At 42.7% G+C, this 21,655-nt stretch overlaps 1 protein-coding gene across 2 annotated transcripts in view; it reads right to left on the bottom strand.

Annotated features, from left to right (window-relative positions):
• RABGAP1L (RAB GTPase activating protein 1 like) overlaps positions 1–11,549 on the bottom strand; it is a 544,030-nt gene extending 532,481 nt beyond the window's left edge. The window contains exon 1 of one of the 2 annotated variants that reach the window (XM_034779149.1): positions 11,451–11,549. The gene's annotated coding sequence lies outside the window, so the exon portion shown is untranslated. Of the gene's footprint in view, positions 1–11,007; positions 11,024–11,450 lie in introns of those variants that run through there. The other variant, XM_034779151.1, reaches the window with a different exon arrangement.
• Positions 11,550–21,655: the final 10,106 nt, after the last annotated feature.

Raw genomic sequence — 21,655 nt, 5'->3', positions numbered from 1 at the left:
ATGTGAATCTCTGCAAAACAACATGACTGGAGAAGAAATATTCATCAACAATTTTATCACAAAGCATGAAATTAGTTGGGGAAAATGTATTGATGTATGTACTGATGGTGCTCGGGCAATGATTGGGAAGATGAAGGGAGCTGTAACGCGAATCATAAGTGTGGCACCAGAAAGCACTAAGAGCCATTGTGCTCTACACAGACCAGCACTTGCAGTTAAAAAAAATACCAGTATATCTGAAAATTGTGCTCGATGAAGCAGTACAAATTATCAATTTTGTCAAATCTCAACCACTTCAATCCAGGTTATTTAAAATTTTGTGTGAGGAAATGGGTAGTCAGCACAAAGCGCTTCTTTTACATACGGAAGTGAGGTGGCTATCCAGAGGAAAAGTGCTTGTGAGGCTTTTTGAGCTTCGTAGTGAACTACTGGTATTCTTTACTCCAGATAATTCAGGATGAAAATTAATGACTGTCTGACAAATTCCTTATGGCTAATGAGACTTCCGTATCTTGCAGATATTTTTGCAAAATCAAATGAAATTAATCTGTCGCTGCAAGGAAATAATGTGACTATTTTTACTACAATGGATAAAAATTTGTCGTTAAAAAAGAAACTGGAATTCTGGGCATCTTCTGTAGAACAGAATAACTGACTACTTCCCTACAGTACATGAATTTCTGACTGAAATAAATTCTACAGTCCATGAAGAAGTTTCCAGCACCATTTTACAGCACTTAGGTGACTTGCAGGTCTCTTTATTAGAATATTTTCCTACAACTACTGATGATAATGCTTGGGTTCGAAATCCGTTTGTAATTACAGCCAAATCAGTCGGCTTTACTGCGCACAATTATGAAAGCCTAATTGACTTAATTTCTGACTCCGATTTGAAATAAAAGTTTAAGGATCTTCCGCTGAATAATTTTTGGAGCAGCCTAATAGAAGAATACCCTAATGTGACTAAACGTGCAGTCCAAGTGCTCCTTCCTTTTGCTACAACTTATTTGTGAGAGACAGGATTTTCGTATTATACTGCAACAAAAACCAAATATGATGCTGCACCTGACATGAGGATTCAACTTTCCAGCATTATTCCTAATATTAAGCGAATCTGTGATAGAAAAACGCAGAAACACCAATCCCATTAAATCCAAATTCGTATTTCTGTTTATAAAAATAGATTTTCCTAGTAAAAATCTAATTTGTTTGGTGTTTGTGTATATATAAAAATTTTTTTTTTTTTAAGTAGAACACTGTTTTTAATTTTGACTCTTGCACTTGATTTTTTTTACTACTTTATACGCGCTTTCCAGTTAGAAATTGTTAATTCAAGTTATTTTAAATTTGTATTTTTGCTTTGTTTTATAAAATAAAATATATTTGAGCATAAATAATGCAATTTTTTACTTGAAAACCAAACGACTACAAAATAATATTTTAAGTATTCCGTAATAGGCTAAATAGTACACAAAAGACCAGATTATGGATGTAAAAGACTTGTCAACACACAAAAAATTGCATTGCTTTAAAATCAGTTCAAATTCTCTAGTGTATACACAGTTACAACTGCATGAAGGTGCCTTTACAAGAGAAGGGGAATAAACTATACCAGTAGAAAGCATCTTCACCACCCAGTATAACTGCATACATACCAGTGTCATTGTACTGGTGCAATTTTTTTCAGTCAAAGAATCTCACTACTAACCTAAATAATACTGGGGGGGGGGGGTTACAGGGTGCGTAAACTAGGCCAAGATAACCCTGAGCATGCAAGCAGAATTTAAGCCAATCCAATGCTGTTTTTCTGTGTATGCAAGCAGCTTGAAACAATAGTTCACACCTCTGAGAACTACGCCATTTATCTCAATGGGTTAAGAAGCTGGAAATGTAAAGATGATAACTTAAATGCTGAATAGAGGCTCATCCCATAATCCCAAAATGTCTCCCATACCTCCCCCGATACCATACAACTCAACTGCCAAAATCTTTAGGTTTCATCCTTAGTGAATTCTACAATGCAGAGTGAATCATAAAAAAAACTTCTGGCATGCTGAAAATGTAGTGGAAACAAATTTAATAGCGAGATAAAGGACTTACTGTACTGATTGTATTACTCAGTTTCACATTTAATTCATTTAAGACCAGCTTGCTGCAGAGTACTTGAGGCCTTGATTATACTTATAGCATACCAAAGACAGGAGAGTGTGCACAGAAAACATAGGTATAATAAAGTTTCTACCTGAAATTGTTCCTTTTAGTTGTTACAAAAATAGTTACTCTATGATGCATATTTCCTATTGGTGGTTTCATCTGTATCTCAATACAAGCTATGTCACTCATTTTAGACACAAATTATTGCCTTATCATCCAAAACTGGTGTTTCACTGTTTCTTCCTTACATCATTAATTCCAAATATGTTTTAACAGAGGTTAGAGAAAACCTGATTGATAGTATATTTAAAAAAAAAAAAAAAAAAAAAAAAAAGCTCCCTTTTAATTTTCCACATTTTATAGATTCATAGATTTTAAGGCCTCAAGGGACCATTATGATCATCAAGTTTGATCTTGTGCATAATATCGGCCATATAATTTCACCCAGTAATTTTTTAATCAAGTCCATTACTCTGATTTAACTAAAGCATATATTTTATTGCGTAACTCATTCTAGGTCTGAGTCATATCTGCTTAATTTAGACATACTTATACCTACCAATGGGTCTGTCCACACTTAAGCAGCCTCCTTGTTTGTGAACCCATAGGAACATCTATTTCACTGGGGAACAGCTACACTATTCCAAGGGGGTATGTCTCTCTTATTTCTGGACACCATGTGCCTAAAAACATTATAGGGTCTGGACTTGAATGACCCATCTCACATTTTTCCCAACCCATTTGCTCTAAAAGAGTATATCCCCTTGATATCCTAATTTGTGGCAGAGCTCTTCTAAGGTGATCTGCAAAGGAAAAACAATAAGTTTGTGACCTGTTTTGCTTTAGGACGGGGTTGGCAAACTTTTTGGCCCGAGGGCCACATCTGGGTACAGAAATTGTATGGCGGGCAGGGATTTCCCTAGACCCCCTCTATTGGTGGTGTACACACACCCTGAATTTCCCCCAAAAAAACTCCACCTCAATTTTGTGAACTAGTTACATGCAATGTTGCCAATTTAGTGATTGTTTGGAAATCTGAATTGAAATTGAAATATTAATACACACTTTAAAAACATATACAATATATGATAAAATACGTGTATCTGAAAAAGTAAAATAGATTTGAAAAGTATGAACAGACTAGCTTTGTTATACAGCTGTTGTTTTTATGACAATGTCAGTGAATTCATTTCAGCGATATTGGCCAACCTAATAATTTCAAATGATGATTTGTAAGCAAAGTCTAAATGAGCTCTCCCTGACAGCTAGTGATGAGCTGGGGGTTGGGGGGGGGAAAGCCTTCAGGACCAGATTGTATTTCCATTCACACTCAATCTACCTAGGTATCCAGCAAACAGCGCTGTGTTGCGGAAGTGATAGATTTTGGCTGGGGTTGGGTTACAAATCACTTGAATGTGGGGGTAATGAAATGTTATTCTTATTGTATGAATAAAGGGCAGTAGAACTGTACTTAGCCTGTGATGATAGAGAACATTGAGAGAGGAGAGGGACAGGTGTTTTGCTTGATGGTCTGCCTGAGTCACAAGTACTATTTGACCTGCCCCTCTCCACTGTTTAAAGACAGAGCTGATTAGGCTCCATAGATAGTCTTTTGTTTTGTTAAATGACCAGTACAGCTGAAATCACTGATAATCAGGTTTAAGTGCTTAGACCCGCTGGGGAACAGAGTTTCTGTGGAAAAGATAGCCCAGCCTGCACTAGCAGTGAGGTTCCCCAACTGAGAGCTCAGCTGAAATCACTGAGAGCTGGGTGGAACCTCAAGAGACCAACTCGCAGAGGTCACAGTGCCAGGTGGCAGCAGAAGGTGATGGCGCAGGGCCGTTGGCAACAGAGCGATGAAGTGAACGTTGGCACAACAAACAACAGTGGCTAGAGCGAATGATGAGCGCTGGAGAAATGAGCAAGATGCCTTCTTGCCCCCCACTTGTGAGGTGAACTCACATGAAAGCACCTCTGAACTCCGAGTCTCTGCTGACCAAGGACACCACCAGTGAGTGGGGTGTGGTAGAGGGAAAAGTGAGGAGCACGTTAAATAAACATTTGTTTGTTGGACTATATTTTAGTGACTTTGCTCCAGAATGCTAGATTTGTGACTGGCAATCGAAACTTTTTTAAATATGTTTCCTAGTAGGCCAAGATTTTTTAAATGTATTATTTGCCAAGGTTGTTATCTCACATTGTTGCTATCTTGAGAGGTCATGATGTTGGGGAGTTTCTGTACTAAACATTTTTATTATAATTTTTACATAAGAATGGCCATATTGGGTCAGACCAATGGTCCAAATGGCCCAGTATCCTGTCTTCCAACAGTGGTCAAGGCCAGATGCTTCAGAGGGAATGAACAGAACAGATAATCATCTGTTGCCCATTCCCAGTTTCTGGCAAACAGGCTAGGAACACTCAGAGCATGGTGTTGCATCCCTCCCCATCCTGGCTAATAGCCACTGATGGACCTATTCTCCAGGAATTTATCAAGTTCTTTTTTTAATCCTGTTATCGTTTTGGTCTTCATAGCATCCCCTGACAAAGAGTTACACGGGTTGATTTTATGTTGTGTGAAGAAGTACTTCCTTCTGTTTTTTTTTTTTTTTTAAATCTACTGCCTATTAATTTCATTGGGTGACTGCTAGTTCTTGTGTTACGTGAAGGATTAAATAACATTTCCTTATTCACTTTCTTCACACCAGTCAAGATTTTATAGACCTCTATCATATCCCCCCTTAGTCGTCTCTTTTCTAAGCTGAAACGTCCCAGTCATTTTAATCTCTCCTCCTGTTTCATACCCCTCATCATTTTAGTTGCCCATCTCTGTACCTTTACTATGCTCACTATCTTTCTGCAAAAAACTCAACTGACTGACTAGAGGCATGCAGTGCAACAGTGAAAGACAACAGTTGAAAAAGTGAAGGACTCTCTCAAAAAATTTGCATACATGGCTAATGAATGCACAAATGCAAATGGGCATCAAGTATTAAGTCATTGTGTACATTATCTTGATGTCAGTGGTAAGCTAGTCCATGCTTTTCTAGATGTTCAGGTTACAGAAGACACAACAGCTGCATCTGTGACAACCCACATCTTAGAGTTAAATGCTTGTCAATTGGACCCCAAACAGATGGCTGCTTGTGCATTTGATGGAGCTGCAAACTTCTCTGGAAGACATGGTGGAGCACAAACTTTGCTCAGAGAAAAGTGTAACCCTAATCTCTCCTATGCACACACTGCAGAGGCCATCTACTCCAACTAGCGCTAGTACGAATGGCAGACTCTTCAAAAGACATTTAAAAGCTATAAATTTAATGTCTTCATTATATTCTTTTTTCAGCAAGTGTCCAAAAAGATTGAATGTCTTGGAAAATATAGAAGATACACTGGAACTGAAAAAAGAACAGGAGTACTTGTGGCACCTTAGAGACTAACAAATTTATTTGAGCATAAGCTTTCGTGGGACTGAAGTTCAAATCAGTCCAATCTGGGAAAACCCGCTGGCTTTCTCTTGAGCGATCTTTGGCTGTTGTCTTAAAATTACTCCAGCCATTATTACTGGCTTTGGAAAGTATCTACCAAGATGGGATGGATCTAAGTAGTGAGGCTGGTAGATTACTTTTGCTACTACGTTCAGAGAAGACTATTGCCGTTTTCAACAGTAGACTTACAAGAGAGACCACTTGGGTCATTAAACAATGCATCCAGGCATCTGCTACAAATAGTAGTAGATCTTTGTCCAGCAATACAAGCTACATTTGGATCAGAGAGCTATCCATTGAAAAAAGTACTGGAAGAAGCAAAGACTTCAGTCCAGAAGTTTACTAATGAAGGCATTTATATTGAATCCTTAAGTGAAAAGGAAAAGAAGTGTTTGTTAAGACAACTGAAAAAGTACACAGACTCGATTCTTAAAAATCTACAACAGCGACTTCTAGATTCTACTCAACCTCTACGTAGCTTTTACAGATCCCTGTCCTATAAAACACCAACGGAGTTTGAGCGGAGTGAGGCACTACCAGCAATGGGGCTGTCATGTGCTCAGAACAGAATAGAGAATTTGAACACAGAGTGGAATATCGTATGATGAATGAAAGAAGATTTCACTTCAACTTCTTTTTTATCATCACTAGTGGCTCGACCCGATCTTTGTGCTGTGTTTCCTGGGATGAAAGACGTAGGAATTCATCTCTTGCTACTCCCGGTCACAACAGCTACAGTTGAGCGTTCTTTTTCCTCATTGAATAGAATTTTGTGTTCTGAAAGAAATCGCCTTCTGCCTGATCATGTGAACGAACTAATTAATGTGCATATCAATTGAAGGAATGGAAGTACCGGACATACGAGAAGCCACCAAAGATGAACGCATTGCATTCAAGAAGTTTGTTAAAAGAGTTGTGCAAAATTATAACAAGAAACCAAGAAGGATGTAGATGTAGTGCTTCATAGAAGGCTTGAGTAGCCAACTTTAATTTGTGTGATGATTTTAAAACATGAGTTAAATCTAATAAAATGGTCATGAAACATTTTTCAGTTTTTACTATGGTCCCATACAGCCCACCTTCACCCTCACGGCCTCACCCCTCATTGGCCCTGACACACACACCCCGAAAATTCAAACACACACACACAGACCAATTTCAACTCCTGGGGAAAACACTGGGGTTGGGGTGCAGGAGGGAGTGAGGGCTCTGGTTGGGGGGGGGGTGCTCCAGGGTGAAGCCAGAAATTAGGAGTTCGGGGGCGGGAGGGATCTCCAGGGTGCGAGTTGGGTGCGGACGCTAGGGCGGGGCTGGGGATGAGGAGTTTGGGGTGCAGGAGGGTGCTCCGTGCTGGGATCGAGGGGTTCGGAGGGTGGGAGGGGGATTAGGGCTGGGGCAGGGGTTGGGGCACAGGGGGAGGCTCAGGGGTGCAGGCTCCGGGCAGCGCTTACCTCAAGCGGCTCCTGGAAGCAGCAGCATGTCCTTTCTCCAGCTCCTATGCGGAGGAATGGCAAGGCGGCTCTGCACGCTGCCCCATCTGCAGGCACCGCCCCTACAGCTCCCATTGGAGCACTGGAGGGGGCCATTGGCATGCATAGGAGCCGTAGGGGGCCCATGCCGCGGCTTCCAGGAGCCACATGGAGCACCCCGTGACCCTGCTCCCCGGCTGGAGCCCCAGAACGGGGCAAGCCTCAGACCCCGCTCCCCTGTGGGAACTCGAGGGCCAGTTTAAAATGGCTGGTGGGCCAGATTCAGCCCCCGAGCTGTAGTTTGTTCACCCCTACTTTAGGACATATAAAGGAGGCAGGATAGATTGATTTAAATCAAAGCTATTTAAGTCACTAATTTTAAAAATAATTTCGAGAAAAAAGCAGGAAACTTTCATTACAATAATTTAAATTAGGTCTTGCATTTAATACTTTTTAGTTATTTTCCTAAAGAAAGTTGATTCTCACTGGTTGGTAATCATTAAAACACGGTGATTTGCAACTAAAATATAGCTTTCAGACTAAATTTGGAACTTTTTGATAACCAGGAAGATATAATGTATCTGTACACATTTATTTAAGCAATTATATAGCTTAACTTACATTTATTCAGATTCTTAATTTTTTACATTTTTAAGTTGTGAATTATGTATTTCTTATTTCTAGATTACAAGTAGTTCCCTAGAGAGACAAACTAGATGACATAATATCTTTTACTGGACCATTTTCTGCTAGTGAGAGTTGGGCCAATAAAAGCTATTACCTCATCCACCTTGTCTCTCCAATATCTTGGGACCGACACGGCTACAACAACACAGCATACAATTAATTTACTTGTGATTTGTGTCTAGTCTGAGTGGCTCATCGACACTACTGAGTACACTACTCTAGTCAACTTTGTTACAAGAGCCTCTATTACAACAGGAGTTTGCGAAGGCCCTCTGGATCCTTTTCTTAGAGTGAAGAAAAAAAAAAAGAGAGAGCACTGGTTGTGACCATGCTCTTCACAATACCTTGTAGACACTGAATAGAGTCATCCCTGCATCTTGCAATGCCAAAATTACCACTAAGTCAAAAGCTAGTTTTCTTACCAGTATCAGCCATGAGCCCCATGGATACCGACAGGCCTAACAGCTGCAAAGAGGGGCAACACAATGGGAATGAATTCAAAATGATGTCCATATTTGTGGAAACAAAGCTGAGAATAGAAGAACCCAAGACTACAGTACCTGCAACGGCAGGAAAGTATCTAAAAATACTTTTTAAATTAAAAAAAGTTAGCTAATACTAAACATCTTAGGAGATGAAGGAAAGCACACAGGTCACCACCAAGAAGGAAGAGTGGCATTTGGGAGACACCTTTTTCAGTATATCTACACTGGAATAAAAGACCCACAGCATGGGCATAGCTGGCTTGGGTCAGCTGACTTGGGTTCGAGGGGCTTGGGCTCAAAGGCTGAAAATTGCTGTGTAGAAGTTTGGGCTCAGGCCGGAGCCTGGGCTCTGGGATCCTCACCGCTTACAAGCATTTGGGAAAGAGACCTTTTTGTATTCTTGGGCTCAAATGTGTAACATTAAAAAGTGTACATGCCCTAGGGGCTGCTATTTTGCTAGATTACTTTAGATTTTCAAAAGAAGGAGGTGGAAAAATTGGAAAGATCCAGCGGAGGGCAATAAAAATTATTAGGGGGCTGGAGCACATGACATGAGGAGAGGCTGAGGGAACTGAGATTGTTTAGTCTGCAGAAGAGAAGAATGAGGGGGGATTTGATAGCTGCTTTCAACTACCTGAAAGGAGGCTCCAAAGAGGATGGATCTAGACTGTTCTCGGTGGTACCAGATGACAGAACAAGGAGTAATGGTCTCAAGTTGCAACGGGTGAGGTTTAGGTTGGATATTAGGAAAAACTTTTTCCAGTAGAAGGGTGGTGAAGCACTGGAATGGTTTACCTAGGGAGATGGTGGAATCTCCTTCCTTAGAGGTTTTTAAGGTCAGGCTTGACAAAGCCCTGGCTGGGATGACTTAGTTGGGGATTGGTCCTGCTTTGAGCAGGGGGTTGGACTAGATGACCTCCTAAGGTTCCTTCCAACCCTGATATTCTATGATTCTATATATTTCAAGAATAAAGACCTAAACAAGCAAAAAAGGGAATAAAAAAAGTGAAAGACACAGATTCACAAGTGATGTGTTACTAAACAAATGCCAATGAAGCACAGGTTGAATTATACCACTACCAGAAAGGAAAGGAAACTAATGCTGTTTGGATAGTCAATAGAATTAACATGTTCCATATGTCAATTACATAAGGATGTTATGTTTAAGTTGTCTAACATGTCATAACAAACATCAAACAACCAGATCAAGGGCTGATCTGTTCCACTTTGTGTATTTATGTGGCCCACATAAAATATTAAAATTCTGCAAAATCTGGGTTTTCAGTAAAAACAAAGGTTCTTGCCCTACCAGTTGCAAAGATAACCTTTCAATCATTAACTAAGTAGAGTAGCCGATGTACTCTTCTCTTCCTGAATCTGCAGACAGGCTGAAACAATGACTGAGAATTCCCATGCCCTATTAATCTCATTAGCATCTTAACAATGTAAAGCCTAGTGATAACACTTTATATGTCAACATTATTAATTTAGGAGATGCAATGGTGGGAAGGGTGAGAGTGAAGCACAAAGAAAGGAAATGGAAATTGCTGCAGGGAACGAAATGCAAAGGGAAGAAAGACAGATGCATAAAGACAGGAAAGTTGCAGCAATAGTATAGGGAAGGAGAGGAACAAGGGGCAGAACTACTGGCGACCGTAAATGTAAGTACATTTTCCCACTCAGTGATGCTGAAAGCCAAAATAAGGAACTAATAGTGATGGTAAGTAAAAGTTTGGTAACAAAATAAAAAGCACACTATATCGTTGATCTTTATGCAAGCCTCTCATTGTTATCATTGGAAGTTTCAGTGCAGACATGGATAGTATGTGGCCCTAAATGTACACCTTAGCACACGAACCAAAATTTAAAGTTGAATTCGGCTCTCTAAACAAAATGATCCAAGCGCATTGACATGCAGAACTTGGGAGTTTGCTTAAGACAAGTGAACACTTCAGTGGGGTAACATAGGTTTGTGGAGAACAGAATTTGTAGCTTTCAATCCTAACAGGTAGGTAGTTTGTGAAGGAGGTAGGGTAGGCTGCTCTTCACCAAAGTGGGATTTGTCATTATGTCATCAATATCATCATGAGGTTGGCTAAAGCTTGATAATGAAAACATGAGAAATGTTTCTACACAGACTTCTTTTAAACAGAAGGTTTTTTTCTGGTTGTTGCTTTTATTTTTAAGCAGCTGGTACTTTATATCTTTTCTATAGCTCAAAACAGAAACACATACAGAATCCCTTGCTAAGAAAAGTGATATATGATATATGCAATTAACATATAAGAAAATCAAATACAAAAAGACCATCCTTGAACCCTTGACAGTAAGATTAAAGTAATTGCCACACTTTAAAAACATACAGTAGAGCAGACCTGCCAAGTCTCACTCCTTCAGAAAAGGACTCCCTCATTTGGGATTAAGTTTTAAGGAGTTTTTAAAGTGTCTCCATGTGGGAATGAAGGGTTTTGCTGTGTGTCAATTAAGTGTTTGTGCTCCTCAGAAACACAGACAGATGCAGACAGCTGCTTTGCTAGCTTTAGGCTTGGGAAGTATCTTCATTTTTCCTACGAGGGGAGGAGAGGAACCCTTCTACCTATCCCTCCCCCCACTCAAGAGTCGAGCAACTTTACCATTACACCCCAGCTTCACAACACCCCCTCTCCAACGCTGCACTAACCCAAGGACCACTGGAGTGCAGGGAAGCGCACAGACACAAAATACCTGGACACGGAGCAGGACGACACAGCAACACCCGCACCAAAACAAACATACCTCACATCTCCTCCTCCTCCTCCTCCTCCTCCCTTGAGGACGGGGGAGGCGCAGCCGGCGGCTCCCAGAGTGGGGGGTGGGGGCTAAACACCGAGGCAGCAGAAATGTCGGCAGGTCACAGCTGGTGCCGCCCCCTGGCAGGATAAACCACCCGAGGTCGCGGGGACCTGTCACAGGCTCCAGACGCCCACCCAGGGCAGGGCGAGACTCAAGGCCTGCGGACCCGAAAGAAAGCAGCTACCTCCCCTTTCCTCCACCCCCTTTACTGGCACCGGCGGACCCAAAAGGGAACAGCGGCGAGTTACCGCCCCCTCCCGTCCGCACACAGGGGGCAGCCCAGCCACAGCCCGGGAGGGGGACCTCGAGACGTTGTTCCCCTTCCCCTCACTCACCAGCCGCAGAACTCTGCGTGCTCCAGCCCGGCTGCCCCGTCCCGGCTTCGCCCCACCACCGCCGCTCCGAGAGGTGGGAGGGGGAGTGAGCAGAAGGGGAGGAGCGAGAGGGGGGGGGAGTCGCGCAGCCGCGCTGAGGTTCGAGAGGACTGCCAACATTCCGACAGCGGAGCGGGCACGCGCAAGGGACCGAGAGCCGGGGGCCAAGCGGCGGTCGAGAGCGGCCCTGAGCGCGCCCCTGGCGGCTATTGTTGCCTCCTCCTTGTGGGCACGCGCGCGCGAGATCTACGGCCTTCTGACTAAGGGGACCGCCGCGCGCGCCCAATCAGTCAGTCGGCGGCGGTTCAGGGCGGCCGCTCGCGCGTAGGAAGGGGGCGCTGCGGGTTGCTCGTCAGAGAGAGCCATTGCAGGCTCAGATTTTCCAGGGTGGCGGTTAGGCACCTAAAATAACTGGCCTGGACTGAGCTTTGCAAGGGGGGTAGCCGCACGTCTCCTGAGGAGCGGCTCTGCCAGCTCAGCCCCTTGCTTACAGGGGCCTGGGGGGGTGGCTGACTGCCTTAGTGTGGCTACTTATGGTGGTGCCTAGCTTCAGGCAATTGGCGTTCGTGGATGCTCGATGACAGGCGTATTGTGGCCTGTCTCTGTAGCGTGGCAGGAGTAATGCCAACCCCAGAGGTCAGAAAATCCTGAGTCAGCCCCCCTCCTCTGAAAAAAAAAAACCACCCCATTAGGTGAGATGGGCATGCAAGTCATGAGGTTCTTTGAAGTATCAGGGGGTAGCCGTGTTAGTCTGTATCTACAAAAACAACAAGGAGTCTGGTGGCACCTTAAAGACTAACAGATTTATTTGGGCATAAGCTTTCGTGAGTAAAAACCTCACTTCTTTGGATGCATAGAGTGAAAGTTACAGATGCAGGCATTATATACTGACACATGGAGAGCAGGGAGTTACTTTGCAAGTGGAAAACCAGTGTTGACAGGGCCAATTCAATCAGGGTGGATGTAGTCCACTCCCAATAATAGATGAGGAGATGTCAATTCCAGGAGAGGAAAAGTTGCTTCTGTAATGAGCCAGCCACTCCCAGTCCCTATTCAAGCCCAGATTAATAGTGTTGAATTTGCAAATGAATTTTAGTTCTGCTGTTTCTCTTTGAAGTCTGTTTCTGAAGTATTTTTGTTCAATGATAGTGACTTTTAAATCTGTAATAGAATGACCATGGAGATTGAAGTGTTCACTTACTGGCTTATGTATGTTACCATTCCTGATGTCTGATTTGTGTCCATTTATTCTTTTGCGGAGGGACTGTCCGGTTTGGCCAATGTACATGGCAGAGGGGCATTGCTGGCACATGATGGCATATATAACATTAGTGGATGTGCAGGTGAATGAGCCCTTGATGGTGTGGCTGATGTGGTTGGGTCCTCTGATGCTGTTGCCAGAGTAGATATGGGGACAGAGTAGGCAACGAGGTTCGCTACAGGGATAGGTTCCTGGGTTGGTGTTTCTGTGGTGTGGTGTGTAGTTGCTGGTGAGTATTTGCTTCAGGTTGGGGGGTTGTCTGTAAGAGAGGACTGGCCTGCCTCCCAAGTTCTGTGAGAGTTCTTTGAAACAAGTCTGGTGTGGTTTTCTGTCTGTCACCTAGTGCTTAATATGTGCTAGGGCTGAGCTCTGGCACCTTTAGACTTGGCAGTTTATAGCCCTAGCATCTCTGGTCTTGTTGCATCAGTTATGAATGAAAAAAAGATTTGAGCTCTGGCACATCTCATTACAAATTAAGCATTGCTATCAGCTGATTTTCAGACTCCCCCTGCAAGCCCTCAGGGTAGTTGCCAATCACAGTACTTCCAGCTCTTGCAAATTAAATTGCTTCTTGCTGCATCTGTTATGGAAATAATGAGAACACGTGCTGTTGTGCAGTTGTGGTGCAGGTGGTTGCAAGTCTCATAACCTCGCTTTCTTCCTCTCCGGCCCTGGCAGCCACCTGTTCCCATAGCTGCCAAAGCTTGTGCAGCTCCACCTGTAACGTTTCTGACAAGTGAGACAGTCACTAATGTATGTATCCTATATGGTTTCCTGTTACTGCTTGCTGCGAGGGACAGGGATCCATGTGAGGGACATTGGATAATGTCAGACATGGAGCGGCACAAAATAAATCTTCACTTCTTTCCAAAAAAGTCAATTGCTACTGACTATACCATTCTCCCCTCTCCCAAGTAAATTAGTGCCTTTCTACTTTTGTGCTTGACCTTCTGTGATATTGCACTAATGGGAAATATACTAATAAGTGTAAATATAACATAACTGGAATATGCTTTATGCTAGATATGCTATGTAACATATCTTTGCAAAGGTTATGATCTACTCAATATATTCATCCTATTTGTAGGCATGTATCATTTTTATATCTGAAATTATGAGCATTGGCTCTATGTTTGTATTTAAAGTGTTTGCTGGAGGAAACACATAAGGGAGGTGTGGCCAACATATTGTGAAGGGACTATTCAAGTTAGTACTTAACTAACAGTGGACTTTGAGAGATGACAATCCACATCTGAGCTTTCCTGGGAACATTCAAACTAATATGTAAACAATGGCATCGGCCTGCAAAAAGCTGAATCATTCATGGACATGTGACTTGCCCAGGTGGCTACAAACTCCATCTTGTTGCTGTGATTTTGCACAGAAGAGCGAAGGGATTTCTGCCCACAAGAGAGAGAATATAAAAGGACCTGGAAGACTCCATTTTTGTCTTCAGCTGGCTCAAAAGATGGCTTCTCCACCCCAAAGAGATGCCTGAAAGAAACTGGAACAAAAGACTGTAACTACAGGGGCATGAGTGATTGCTGTACCTAGGCTATAATCTGAAAAGGATTGTACCTGAGATAACATCTAGGGTGAGAAGTTAATATTAGTAACTAGATCCTTAGTGTATTAAGTTAGCCTTGTATATTTTTATTTTTTTTTACTTAGTAACTTACCTTGTTCTGTCTGTCGTTACTTGAAACCACTTAAACCCTACTTTTTATTCTTAGTAAAATCACTTTTGTTTATTATTTAAACCCAGAGTAAGTGATTAATACCTCGGGGAGCAAACAGCTGTGCATATCTCTCTCTCTGTGTTATATGGGGTGGACAATTTATGAGTTTACCCTGTATAAGTTTTATACAGAGTAAAACAGATTTATTTGGGGTTTGGATCCCATTGGGAACTGGGTGTCTGGGTGCTGAAGACAGGAGTACCTGCGGAGTGGTTTTCAGTTAAAGCCTGCAACTTTGGGGACGTGGTTCAGACCCTGGGTCTGTGTTGCCTCAGGCTTGCTTGTCTGGCTCAATAAGACAGGCTTCTGGAGTCCCAAGCTGACAGGGAAAACGGGCTCAGAAGTAGTTTCAGCATGCTAGACGACAGTCCCAAGGGGGTCTCTGTGACCAAACCTGTCACACTTTCTACTGCCTCTGGTCCTGCTAGATCAACATGGGGGAGAGGGGATTATATTGCCGCATAATTTCAGCAGATGATACCAATTTGCTTCCGATTATTGGCCTGTCAAGAATTATGTATCCATTTATGTAACTGGAGATAGTCCCATTAGTTTCCTTTCTCTGTTCTTTCACTTCTATTCTCCTTTTATGGTGAAACAAACCATAAAAAATAAATCGTAATTAAAATTAAATATACATGTTATAGAGCAGGGGTCAGCAACCTACCGCACGCAAGCTGATTTTGAGTAGCACGCTACTTCCTGCCCGGTGAGAGGAGGAGGGGCAGGAAAGCACCATGCTGGGCAAAGAAGCAGGGGCGGGGGGGGAAGCTTGGCTGCCGCAGGACCAAGCTTCTGCCTTCTGCCCCTGCTGGGGAGAGCAGTGGGGGGGGCTCCCGGCCCTCAGCCCCCCCGCCCACCGCTCTCCCCTGCGGGGGCAGGAAGCAGAAGCTTGGTCCTGCAGCAGCCAAGCTTCCCCCTCTCCCCTGCTTCTTCCCCCAGCGTGGTGCTTTCCTGCCCCTCCTCCTCCCTCTCCCTGTCACCGATCAGCTGATGGCCCTTGCAAGGGAGAGGAGCGGCAGTGTGCTCCCTGCTCCCTAGAGGAGGCAGAGAAGAGGTAGGGACAGGGCCTTGAGGAAGGGGGCGGAACAGCGCATATCCCTTCCAGCCCCCTGCCATGAGCCACTGGGAGCACCCCCATGAGCTGAGCACCCCAGCCTTCTGCCCTGAACTCCCCCCCACACCCAGCCTTCTGCCCTGCACCTCCACACACCCTAGCCCTCTGCCCTGATCCCTGAATCCCCCACACACCCCCAGCCCTCTGCCCTGCACCCCTCACACACCCAGCCTCCCGCCCTGAACCCCCCCACATCCCCACTGCCCTCTGCCCTGAACCCCGCCACAGCCTTCTGCCCTGCACCCCACACACACACCCAGCCCTCTGCCCTGACCCCTGAACCCCCCCCAGCCTTCTGCCCTGCACCCCCCATCCACCCCCAGGCCTCTGCCCTAACCCCTGAACCACCCCCCAGGTCTGGGGTCCCAACTGCCGGCCCCTTGCCAGCCAGCGTCCCGGCTGCAGGCCCCACTCAGCCCGCTGCAGGCCTAGGTGAACAGAACCCCAGGCTGGAAGCGGGCTGGTGGCGTAAGATCAGCATTTTAATTTAATTTTAAATGAAGCTTCTTAAACATTTTGAAAACCTTGTTTACTTTTCATACAACAATAGTTTAGTTATATAAAATAGACGTATAGAGAGAGATCTTCTAAAAACGTTGAAATGTATTACTGGCACGCAAAACCTTAAATTAAAGTGAATAAATGAAGACTCAGCACACCACTTCTGAAAGGTTGCCTACCCCTGTTATAGAGCTTCTCAGGGCTGCTTCTGCCTCAAAGATAGATCAAGGGTGGTTGCCTAGAACAGCAATGTGTTAAGGAGCATCACTCCTGAATGTTTAATAATGACTGTTTATTGTGCGAAAGACTATGGGCTGGGTGTGGCAGATATTTTCCAATTAACATAAGGCAACAAATTCTTAGAGATGGCGCATGATTTATATCATTAGGTAGGATTTAGGAAAGGTTGTGCAGGGATATCTTATTCGTGCAATGTTCTACACTAGTTTCTCTCCACAGAAGCTAGTTCTACAATAATTTCCCATGCAAGGAACCTGGGTATACTGGTGGGGATCTTGGAAAGGGGATCAGCAACTATGTGGATCCTGTGGCCAAAATTCTATGCTTTTGGATAGTTCAGCAGGTCTAGACCACACTGTAGTAAAAATACAAGTGGCTACCAGCATCATCTCTGTTACCACTTCTATTATTGCTACCAGCATGCTCTGGGGGGAAATTTTAAGGGAAAAAGCTAGTGCAGACAAGACCTTAGGAGTTACTGTATCAACAATAGATACAGCATTTACACATGGAAATGTGATTTTCAAGATCCTCGTGTTCTTTGAAGGTATTTAGTGTGACTAGAGAAAATTGACACATGCAAACATTCCATTCAGACAAATGATTATTCATATACTGTAAGAAAAGGACAGCAAGTTTTTGAATATACAGGCATAGGCCCAGATTCTATAGTGAGGTACGGCTGCTTTGCACTGCACTGGCATCATAAATTGGCACTAAAGCTGGACATTCATAGGGAAAAGGTCATGGCCAGATGAAAGGCAGTATGACTGATACCTCTCTAAAACCATGCTGATCTCCAGCTGTATTTTTTGACCTATGGTGGCTGTTTTCAGCTAGCATAAGTTAGAGTAGTCTTCAGGCTGTTCCAACCTGGCCTGTGATTAGACTCAGACATGCAGCGAGATCAGGAGAGCGCAAAGCTAAATTTCCTGTCCCCCTTGCATGCACATGCCTGATTTGTGCAGCATCCAGGGTCTGGGAATTAGAGTACATTGAGTTTCCTTTTAATTATTTGGTTTACTGAGGTGCTTGCTACAGCCTTTTGTAGGATTATTTATTTAATAATCTTGTTTGACCTTTCCAGTTTAATATAATTAAGTTGCAACCTTCACATTGGCTTCACTAAGAAGAAGCAGATATTGTCCCTGCAGTTGCAAAGGCTACAGAAATATACCAGAATAATTATTTTATCATCTAGAAAAATTTTGAGATTTTCCTTTTGGTGTTTTAATGCATTTAATCAATAGTTAATGACAGTAATCATTCATTGATAATTGTGCCAAATTATTAATAGTCAATTTCTATTAAATTAAATTGCAATTCATATCCTCAACTATAAAGTAAATCATAATCATCTAATTTGTATTGCATAGCACCTTGTAATGCAGTTGACTGTGGACTGGTTATTTTGTAATTCAATCACCATTCATTAACATTAATATGAAATGCATATCAAATTTTTAATATTATTTATTCTCTATTAGTTATTTTGTAGTGCATACCCACAGTGAAGGATATGATTAAATAATTAAATTGCAATGAAAATACAGTAACGCATGCCTTTAATTCCTTGTTATTATTTTGTAGTGCATCTCAGTTTATCTTTCTAATTCAATAGCCATACTTAGCTTTGTGTGTTCAATTTATTTTGTCTTTAAAATGCTACTCTCTTTTGCTGAAAATACTTTTTTTCTAATTAAAGTGTAGCAGTGCTTCCCAGCCATTGGTATTCTTCACTAGAGCTGATGCATGAGTGTGTAGGGGCCAATCCAAAATCCAATTAAGTCAATGGAAAGTCTCTCATTTATTTCAGTGGGTACCAGGTCAAGGATCTGGAGATTGATATTCTATCCTTCACCTTCGTGCCTTCTTCATTAGCCTCTGTGTGGTTCTTGCCCATTTAAACTGTGTACTCTAATGCAGTGGTCTCCAAAATGGGGTGCGTGCAAGAGGATCCTTCGGGGTGTGCGGCAGGAGGAGGATTTGTTTGTTGGTTTGTTTTTTTTGCTGCGTCAGTTCGGGCGGGAGTCCGAGCGGCTTTTATTTTTTTATTTAAATTTTTTTTTGCTTTGGCAAAAATGGTAGAGCCGGCGCGGCAGGAGGTGTGTGCTCAAAATTTTTTTACTGATAGGGGTGCGCGATCAAAAAAGTTGGAGACCACTGCTCTACTGGAGCAGCACTAGATCTGTTTTGAATATAAGACCTGGATTTGGAGCAGCTGATGTTCCATTAGATAGTGTATAATTAAGGGCTGGTCCAGTGTCTGTTTAAGTCAATAGGAGTCTTTAAATTGATATCAATGAGCATTGGACTAGGCCGGGGTGGTCAACCTGAGCCTGAGAAGGAGCCTTAATTTACCAGTGAACATTGCCAAAGAGCCACAGTAATATGTCAGCAGCCCCCCATCCACTACCCCCACCCCAGCACCTCCTGCCCACCGGCAGCCCCGCCAATCAGCGCCTCCTCTCCCTCCCCATGCCTCCCACCCGCCTCAATCAGCGGTTTTGCAGTGCACAGGAGACTCTGGTGGGGAGGAGCGAGGGCATGGCATGCTCGAGGAAAGGGGCAAGGGCTTGGGGGAAGGGGTGGAGTGGTGGCAGGACCTGGGGCAGAGCAGAGGGTTGAGCAGTGAGCACCCCACAGCACATTGGAAAGTTAGCACCTGTAGCTTCAGCCTTGGAATCAGCGCCTATGCAAGGAGCTGCATGTTAACCTCTGAAGAGCCGCATGTGGCTCTGGAGTCACAGGTTGGCCACCCCTGGACTAGGCCTTTTTTGGGAGACATCAGGGACAGTCTGGTACAGTCAAGGCATTGCAGGATCAGGCTTTTAATCTAGTAATTATTAATGAGATACAGTTTCTCAAAAAAACTTTCAGTCAAAAAAGATGCTTGGGAATTTCCTGATCCACTGCACCTCCTGTAAAAGAAAAAGGATTTAATTAACTTTGTTATTTGGGGCTACTAATACTTTTTTTTTTTTTTCCTAAGCAAAAGCCTTTCCTGCCTTTCCTGTGTTTCCTTTTGTTAGAATGGAGCCCAATTGGTTTGCAGTTTTCCCTAAAGCATTATCCATGCTCTTCTAAAAATGAGGTAACAGGAGTCAGCCTACATCTTTCATGTTTGTAAGAGATCAACAGCATCATTTGTACATGGTCTCTACACCATTGAGAATAGATTTCCTGGGATTACTTGCTTCTAAATTGCTTGACACAGCAGAGCACAGTAGCCCCCAATAGCCCAAGTATTTCATAGATTTGTATGAAAAAAAAATTCTACTTTTGGCATTCATCACATTTGGATACCACTGTGATCTTTATCTCATGTGGGGGCACAGAATTTTACATAACATAATAAGGAGAGACTGTATGTTTCAATATAAACACTGAATATATCCCAAACTATTAGGCATTGACACTCACCATATGGCAGTGGAAAATTAATTTTTCCTAGCTATGGAAAGTCTAAAACTTAGACTATTATTTTCATGTCAGAGTAAGATGGCTCTTCTTAATATATCCAGATCCTCAGGCAGATAACTTAATTGATAGTTCAAATAAACTTCTTGTGAGATAAAAATCCAGTAACATAAGTGAGATGTTTTTCTAGAGGCATATACATTTTTTTTTAAAAAATAGAAAAAGACAACATTCCTAATTAAATTTCTTCTTTTATTCATTGGAATTATTTGTATTCTTTGTTTTACAAGTGAGCACTACAAATATCAGGTGACTTAAAGATAGACTATTCCATACTAAGGTAATTTTTCCAAAGTTTAATCAAATTAGATCCTTTTTTGTTTAAAATGTATCTACCAAAGCTACACTGCCAATATCTTCCTATCATATCCACTAGGGGGAGCCACAGGGTAACATTGTCGGTGGATTGTGTGAAGGAGTCAGGCTGCTTAGTTAATTAAGAGGAGGTGTATGGTGCAGTGGCTTATTCATTCCCCCACCCTGACCTCATGTGATGGTGCTCAGAAGTAGAACTTTCTGTAACAGAGCAATTGCTTTCTGTTTGAAGGACTGTGATGGGAAATACAGGTCTTTCTGCACCCGCAGGAAGGAGTCCACTTACACGGCAGCCCTGAGAGCAGGCCGCACTGAGTCAAAAAGCAATGTGTTTTTCTGGGTTCATTGCTAGAAAGGTTTCTGAATTCAAAGAGGCACTCCCACCTAAGAGTTATTTATGTGAGCTGGTTAGGCTCAGTACTTTAAAGAAGGGCTGGGTTAAAGAGGATGGAATTATAGACCAATATCTGGGGCAGATCTGGGAAAACATGATTCTTGGGTATTTGTTTTGCCATTATAACTGTGAATTTGTATGGAAGGAATGCATCCAGAAACTTCTAGCAAGTTTGCATCATTTTGGTTAACCCAGAGCTCTTGTAATAAATCTGAAAACCTAGCAAGTTTAAACCTGGTGTTTAAATCTTATTCTGCTGTGAACTTTTTCTCTATCTAGTTAGAGACTGGCTTTATCCCAGGGACCTTGCCTCCAGGTGTATGAACACACCAGTCTAATTTATTAATTTTTAGTGTGACTGGAGTTAGCTTTAAAAACAAGCAAATCAAGTAGTGTCTTTGTCCCACAACCCATGCAAAACATACAACTTGAAGATGAGGAGTCTGATTTCCTGTTGGCCTGCACCTTGTGGTAGTTATGTATATCTGCGGAAAGTGGGTGTAACATGCTTCCATATTGTTTTAGTAGCATGTTACAAACACTTTATACGAGAATAAGTGATCGCACAAGGTGCAGGGCAACCAAGAATTGGGCTCGATATCTTTCTAGAAACACAAAGCATAGAGCCAGACCTCTTTTAACAAGACTGCAAGTGGTGTGGGGACAACTCATGGTATGATATTATCTTTCCAGAAACTCAGAACCTGGCAAATCTTAAGGCTGGTGCTGAACATGGGATATATGAAGTACTGTATTCAGTTAGCAAATTCCCCTTGACCAACTGTGAACTAGTCTTTGTTTTCTTGTGGGGGTATATCCCATCTAAAATCTTTTGAGTTTTCTATAGCATAAAAACAACTGTGTTAGGCACTTCAGATTAACATAGTAATGCCCCAGAACATTTAAAACCTACAAAAAGAAGAACAGGAGTACTTGTGGCACCTTAGAGACTAACAAATTTATTAGAGCATAAGCTTTCGTGGACTACAGCCCACTTCTTCGGATGCATATAGAATGGAACATATATTGAGGAGATATATATACACACATACAGAGAGCATAAACAGGTGGGAGTTGTCTTACCAACTCTGAGAGGCCAATTAATTAAGAGAAAAAAAA

Source organism: Trachemys scripta, chromosome 8 (assembly GCF_013100865.1).
Source record: "Trachemys scripta elegans isolate TJP31775 chromosome 8, CAS_Tse_1.0, whole genome shotgun sequence".
Taxonomy (NCBI): domain Eukaryota; kingdom Metazoa; phylum Chordata; order Testudines; family Emydidae; genus Trachemys; species Trachemys scripta.
Note: the sequence above shows the minus strand (reverse complement) of the source record. Positions and strands in the feature narration are given on the sequence as shown.